This window comes from Alligator mississippiensis, chromosome 11 (genome assembly GCF_030867095.1).
Source record: "Alligator mississippiensis isolate rAllMis1 chromosome 11, rAllMis1, whole genome shotgun sequence".
NCBI classification, from domain to species: Eukaryota; Metazoa; Chordata; order Crocodylia; family Alligatoridae; genus Alligator; species Alligator mississippiensis.
The window spans coordinates 62163388-62171230 of NC_081834.1; positions in this window are offsets into that span (position 1 = coordinate 62163388).

Consider the following 7843-nt stretch of genomic DNA (forward strand, 5'->3'; position numbering starts at 1 on the left):
GCAGGAGAAACCACAAATGCATGAAATATGCACCAGAAAGATAAGATTGAGGGCCAATGTTTCTATGATGAGGAATAGGAATGACTGTATCATTTCTTTTAAAAATTAAGGGAAAAGCTTCCATATGTTTCTCTTTCATACACCTCACTGCAGGATCACCATGCAATACAGCACAGCTTTGCTTCCCAAAGGCCAAAAAAACCCAACAATCTTTCTGCCTGCAAAACAATACAATTTAAGTCTTTTCAAAGGTTTGGCTTCATTCAAATGATTTACATGTGTTGTTTCAGTACAAGACACAAGAGGCATGCAGAGGAAATGTATGAACTCAACACAAGTCGCACCTTCGGCTAATTTAAGTTATAAAATTAAAGTAAAAAAAAAGAAAACGTTTTCTATCAATGACTAGACAGAGATCAATAGGATAATGAAGATGCTTTAAAAGCCTACAGCAATCAACAGTAATTGAATATACTTTTGCTGTCATTTCATCATCTCTCATATTTTTAAGTAGTCACCAAACTTCATCTAACCTTCAGATGGGTTCTGGGTAAAAATTAACTTCCCTGGAAACCATGACAAGGTGGCCGACTGGTTAAGGCGATGGACTGCTAATCCACGTGTGGGTTCAAATCCTCGCCTTGTCATGCGTTACTTGTATAAGTCAGGGCTGAAGCACTAATGACCTGATTGTCCCTCTGCTCACCTCCCCGGGTGTATTGCCATTGACTTTGCCAGGGGACAGATTGTCAAAGGGTGAAAGCTAGGCAATTTTGTGCACTGTGAGACCCTGGGCATATGTGTGTTTTGGGGGCTCTGGGCTCCAGGCAAGTGGGGAAATGTTAGCAGCAGGCCAGTGCAGCCACACCTGCCATGCCCACACCAGGCCAGCCCACATAACAGTCATCCTACCTCAAAAAGTAGTCACTTCACAAGAGGTTGTGGTGGAGCAGCGCAGTGGGAACACCAAGTGGGCACTGTGCTCCCCACAAACCTTGTCATCCCATTCGCAGTCTGGCCTTTCCCCTGGCGCGGCTTAGAAAGCCCCAGGAGTTTGGGGGATCTTGGGGCAGGGGGCACTTGGCAGCAAGCTGAGCAGCTGCCTGGACAGGCACCAGGAAGGAACAACCCTCCCCAGAAATGGGATTTCTCTGCCTGCGCGTGGCAGGTCTCACCCCGCAGTGTTTTATCATGCACCCGCGTTCACCCCGCTGGCCCTTTTGCTCCAGCCTGACCCTCTGATCCCTGCGCGGCTTGGGAATGTCTTCCATTTTCTGCCGCCCGGGGGGATTCCCTACCCAAGACGGCTCCCGTGAAGAGCACGATACCGCGTGGATGAGCGCCTGTTGGTGATGGACAGGAGGGGTTTCGGAGCAGGGGGGACCAAAGGGGTCACCTCGGTGCAAGTCCTCCTGTCCTTCCCACCAAGGGGCGGAGGGGACACACGCACTCAGGGCCCTCATTATCCCCCACGGGTGGTAAAAGGCTGTAAATTATTGTAGCCATTTCCCTGACATGTCCGTCACCACCCTTCCCTCCGAAACGTCACACAGAGACATTTGGGGTGCAAGAGAGACGAGCGTACATTCGAGTACGCACAAGGAAGAGTTTTCCAGTCCAGGCTCACAGGTCATTTCCAGATATTTCGTACTTTCTTAAATCAAATGGCACTTTTTTTGAACCCGAGCATCCCTGGGGAGAAGTAAAACCAGGCCAGATGGCAAGATTCAAACATCAGCCTTTCCATACAGACCACCGTAGGCAGCACGAGTTACAATCACCTCCGAGGAAACGCTGGCATTTCTGCCCAACTTGTGCAGAGCTGGAAGGGTCTTGCGCAGACTTCCCCAACAAACTCGGAAACATTGTGGGATGAGGCTTGTTGGGCTGACAGTGTTTAAATCTTTGACCTCAGGAAGTGCTCCCCAAACTTTGCCTTCATATGAAGGAAGCTTACACCAGGAAACTACAGCTGTGGCCAGATTAACGGGCGCACTGTTGGACACAGGGTGAGAAGAGGTCTTGCCCGCTACGATTCAGCCGGTCTCTTGTCCTGGTAACGTCTGTCTGCTCCTGTCACCGAGCAAGTGAAGCTGAACGCTGGCAACTTGACCCAGGGCAGCTTACCTGTGAGTGACACGGGCTAAACTTGCACTTCCAGCAAGATAGGAGGGGACAGATGACACGGGTAAATTCAGCTCAAGAGTGGTACGTTCCTGACTTCGGACTTGCAGATCTGTCCACCCCCGAATATTCTGGTTGCTTTGTTTCTTTTCTTTCTTTTTTTTTAAACGAAAGGGGAAGGAGACCAGATGAGCAGACTGGCAGCCTTGGGGTTTGAAGTCTTTCAGTCACAGATGTCCAGCCCAGTAGCATGAGGAGCTTCCCCACATCCTTTCCCAGCAAACCTCACCCTTGACAGTTTTGCCAGGCAAGCTTTTCCATTCAGGACGGACACCTGTCCAGTGGGAAGTGCACCAAGACACTCCCCAGGGCGCCACGACAAGGCCCAGACAGCCATGCCTTTGGGGTCTCATTGACCTGCATGGGACCCCAGCCCTGAGCCAGAGGTGAACGTTTTTATAGTCACATACTGAAATCCCCGGAGCCAACCACCTCGCCTGGCATGAAACAACCTCCCATCCCACAGTATACTTTTAAGAAAGAAGAAAGAGTGGCTGGCTATCAACACACACTGCATCTCCAGGAGGAGATACCTACCCCTGCGCAGTGAGCCATGCATTTAGGTGCTCCTGTTGTACCAGACGATGAAGAGGGGATGAGTAAAAGGCAGCTGTTCGAACTCCAGCTGGGGAGCCTGGTCTCCTTTCCCGCCACCAAGGAAATCTTCTAGGAATACACTGCGAAAATAAGAGGGGGAAAACATAGTGGAGCAAGACTCCATCCTTGGCAAAGTCTTTAAAAAATTATCAAGGCTCACATATACGAGAGCCCGGCAGGACAAATTCTGCTGAGGGGAAACCAGCATGAGTTCGTGGCAGGCACATCGTGCCTGACCAATCTAGTCTCTTTTTATGACCAGGTTACGAAATGCCTGGACACAGGAGGAGGGGTGGATGTCGTATACTTAGACTTCAGGAAGGCCTCGAAACGGTATCCCACCCCATACTGGTGAACAAGTTAAGAGCCTGTGACGTGGATGACTACACAGACCGGTGGGTGGCGAATTGGCTGGAGGGTTGCACCCAGAGAGTCGTGGTGGATGGGTCGGCTTCAACATGGAAGGGTGTGGGCAGTGGGGTCCCGCAGGGCTTGGTCCTTGGACCGATACTCTTTAATGTCTTCATCAGCGACTTGGACGAGGGAGTGAAATGTACTCTGTCCAAGTTTGCAGGTGACACAAAGCTATGGGGAGAAGTGGACACGCCGGAGGGCAGGGAACAGCTGCAAGCAGATCTGGACAGGTTGGAGAAGTGGGCAGAAAACAACAGGATGCAGTTCAACAAGGAGAAATGCAAAGTGCTGCACCTAGGGAGGAAAAATGTCCAGCACACCTACAGCCTAGGGAATGACCTGCTGGGTGGCACGGAAGTGGAAAGGGATCTTGGAGTCCTAGTGGACTCCAAGATGAACGTGAGCCGGCAGTGTGACGAAGCCATCAGAAAAGCCAATGGCACTTTATCGTGCATCAGCAGATGCATGAATAATAGGTCCAAGGAGGTGATACTTCCCCTCTATCGGGCACTGGTCAGACCGCAGTTGGAGTACTGCGTGCAATTTTGGGCGCCACACTTCAAGAGGGACGTGGATAACCTGCAGAGGGTCCAGAGAAGCGCCACTTGCATGGTTAAGGGCTTGCAGGCCAAGCCCTATGAGGAGAGACTGGGGCACCTGGACCTTTACAGCCTCCGCAAGAGAAGGTTGAGAGGCGACCTTGTGGCTACGTATAAGTTCATCACGGGGGCACAGAAGGGAAATGGTGAGGTTTTATTCACCAAGGCGCCCCCGGGGGTTACAAGAAATAATGGCCACAAGCTAGCAGAGAGCAGATTTAGACTGGACATTAGGAAGAACTTCTTCACAGTTCGAGTGGCCAAGGTCTGGAACGGGCTCCCAAGGGAGGTGGTGCTCTCCCCTCCCCTGGGGGTCTTCAAGAGGAGGTTAGATGAGCATCTAGCTGGGGTCATCTAGACCCAGCGCTCTTTCCTGCCTATGCAGGGGGTCGGACTCGATGATCTATTGAGGTCCCTTCCGACCCTGACATCTATGAATCTATGAATCTATGAATCTGACCCCAGCCTGCTGTGTAGGGCTCTGGGTTTGGGAATTTGGCAGCAGGGGCAGGGTGGCACCATTTATTGTCAGTAACGTGTCCTAGGGAGCAGCCACGGCCTCACTCACTGCAGTCACCTCTACTGAGACGGTGCGACTCTATGGCTTTCCTGAGACAGACTTTTAAACTGGGACAAGAGCCCCATTTTTTGAAGTCATTTTATGTGCTGAGATAATCCTGGTTTTTCAAGCCAGGAGTGTCTCAGTGGAAGCAGCGCACTTAGCTTTAGCCAAGATCTCTCCATTCCCGACACAAAAGGCCTCTGGTTTCTTTTATTCCACATGTTCCCATCACGAGGTCTGGGGTCAGACGGCCTGCTCGTATTGAAGATGGCCAGGATTTCCCTGCAGCTTTTCAATTTGGATGTGAAGCGACACCCTTGAAAAGACAGATGTCACCTCCCACCCACAAGCAAACGCCTGCCCTAAATTCTCTGTCTGAGTGAAGCAAGGCACGAGACTCCACTGAAAGACACATTTCACACGGGACCTTTTGAAAGCCACTTGGCATTCATCCCAACCGTCAGGGAATGGCCTGGAAAGAATGGTGAAAACCTCACTGATCCTGGGAAAAGGGGTAACTGGAAAGGAGTAATATAGGGGAGGGTGTCTCCTGGCCTGAGGGAGAATCTGCAGTGAAGTGGGAAGTTATTCTGCAGCTGGCCTGGGAGAGAAATGCAAGGGGAGGGGAGTGAGGGCGGGAAGGAATGGAAGGGGCTTCAGTCAAGGGCATGCCCTGATTTGACCAGATTTCTTCCCTTCCTGTGACAATCCTTGGTCACAACCTTCCCTACACACTTTGGGCCCTGCCCCGTGATGCCACGCAGCCCCTCTGCTGTTCAGCACATCTCCCACGATGAGCGGAGCACGCTGGCCTGGGGGCAGGCGGCACTGCGGTGGTTGCGCTCCTGGCAAAGCCGGGGCCCCTTGCCCGTCTCACTGCAGTGCTGCCTGCTGTCCTCCTGCTGCAGGGTGCATTATCTAAGTCAAAATCTGCCTTCTTTAGATGTCCCCCATTTGCCTTTCCAGCTTTACTCAAGCCAGGGCCGTATGGCAAGAATATGGGTGTCTTAGTATTTTCAGTCTTCCCAAAATTGTCCCTGCTGAAAACCCTTTCCTTCAGCAGTGCAGACACCAGGCAGGGGCAGGGACTGGCTTTTCCTCTCTGCTGCTCACAGGACAGTGCTTCTCCCAGGCTGGCTACAGAGCAGGGGCCTGGGCCTGGGCCAGGCTGGAGCTGGCCACTTCCCTCCCCAATGCCTGCTCCTGCTGCCCCGTCCAGCCAGGCTCTCCCTTTCCATCTCGTTCACCCCAGGCTGGGACATCTCCGCCCTTGCCCATTCCCGGGGATGTCCACTTCCTAGGACCTAGGTCAGCTCCTGCCAGGGCTACTGGGAACAAGATCCTGAGTGCACGAGTGGATCTAGGATTTTGAAGAGAGCGATGCAGACAGTGTGGCACGTCATCACACGGTACACGACACGCATTTTCCTCCAGCTAAAGCAAAACAAGAAGCTTCTCTAATACGGTAGGGCAGAGGTTCCCCAATTTAGGATTCTCCGGCTCAGGAGCCGGCGCCGGGCTGCCCTGGAGAGCTGGATCCAGCCAGTGCAGAAAGGCCCAGATGCCCTGGGCTGGGCACCGGGGGCTGCAGTGCAGGCGTCTCCCGGCATAGCCCCAGCAGCACCTGCCTGAGCACAACCCTGGACTGTGAACACCAGGGGACTTCACAGGCCCAGGCCCACCGAGGAAACTAGAAGGCCGCACGTGATGTGTTCCTGTTAGGACAGAGGTTCCTAAACTTTTTCTTACTGCGCACCCGCTTCCAGATTGACCAGCTGCCTACGTACCCTATCAGCATACATTTTAGAATTTAACCCCTTCGATGTCAAGGATTATGAGAATACGCTGCTCTGTCCCCACCCTCCTGTGCGTACACCCTAGCCCCTTTCCAAGTACCCCTGAGGGGTATGCATGCACCCAGTTGACAACCCCTATGCTAGAATATAGATCAGGTTTAAAAAACACAACAAACCAGGTTAAATTGTCAACGGTCATTGCATCAAAAGCCCTGCTATCATTAAATTTAAATGTACATCATTTATTCAGATTCATGAAACAAAATCTAGCTTTCTTGAGGATTTTGACAGGGCCTCCAATACTTCACGGTCAGTCATTTCTACACCCAAGTTAAAATAAGATGTCCACACCTGAGTTGAAGTTTTTAGCTAATGCTAAACACAGTCTGCAGGGCTGTGAAACAGAAGAGAGTGGCTATCAGGCAGTGACATTGCAGAAGAAAGGATAGTTGGAAAAGTGGATCTGCAGGACCATTAAAAAGGAGAGAGGGTCATTGACACTTGTGGAGGGGAGGAAGATTAACAAGAATTAGGAAGATGATTACAGGCCATGAGATAGGTTGAGTCTCTCTGGGCAGATCTACATATTCATCAGTGCATGTTACATACTGGGCATTTAGGTTAGTACTTGTTTCTAAAATACTAACTAAAGGCACAGGAGCTAGCGTTACTGTGCAGTCGCACTGGAGCACGGTTATTTTGTGATGCTTCCTGCGCATGAGCCTAGTAATGCTGCACAGTAGGTTATTAGTACGGTTTTTAACCATCGTGCTACTGTGCAGTTTTAATAGGCCAATGCACAATAAGCACCTTGTATAGATGCCTCCAAGTAGAAATGATGCTGCCTCTCCCAGGCAGCTGGTTTGAAAGTTTGGGTGGAACAGGAACCAAAGCAGAGCAAGTGCGCCGCCTTGGATCTGCCCGTGCCCTGTATATCAGTGAGGGCAGCAGCTCTGGGATGCGCAGCCGTGCGGGGACCAGCGATGGGTGTGGAGGGGCCGCGTGTGCAGAGCCCCTGGGCTGCCAGCCCCCAGGTCTCTCCCCATGACTTGGAGTCTCTGGCTCAGGAGCTGGTGCCGGGCTGCCCGGGGCGCTGGTCCCAGCACTGCAGAAAGTGCCCCCAGGGCTGGGCATCGGGGGCTGCAGTGCAGGCGTCTCCCAGCACAGCCCCAGCAGCACCTGCCAGAGCACAACCCTGGGCTGTGAACACCAGGGGATGTCATAAGCCCAGGCCCATGGAGGAAACTATAAGGCCCTATTACTACTGGTGGCAGAGTGACATGTTACTAATTACTTGGGACAAATTATAATGAAACCAGGCACCAGAGTGGGGGTCAAAGGTTCAAAACCAGACTGCCAACACGGTTGTGTCTTGTTGTGTTTTCCTTGCGCTGTCCCTTGAAGGCTAAAGCCTCATGCTCAGCACTGCAGGGCTCAGTTGCTTGTGGCACTTTTGCAGCACTGGGACTCCCTGTTCTCTGCCATGAGGAGCCAGAGGCATTTCTTGTTTCCTCTCCCTCCACAGGACTGGACTGAGTTGAGGCAGAGCAGGTCTCAGATCTGCATACATATACGGATGCAAATGTTAAGATCCACCCTGGATATGATTTCAGAGAGTTATAATAAAAAATGACTCTTAGTTCAACACAGCAGGGTCCACAGTGCTGTTGCAGAACCCACAACACATCAAA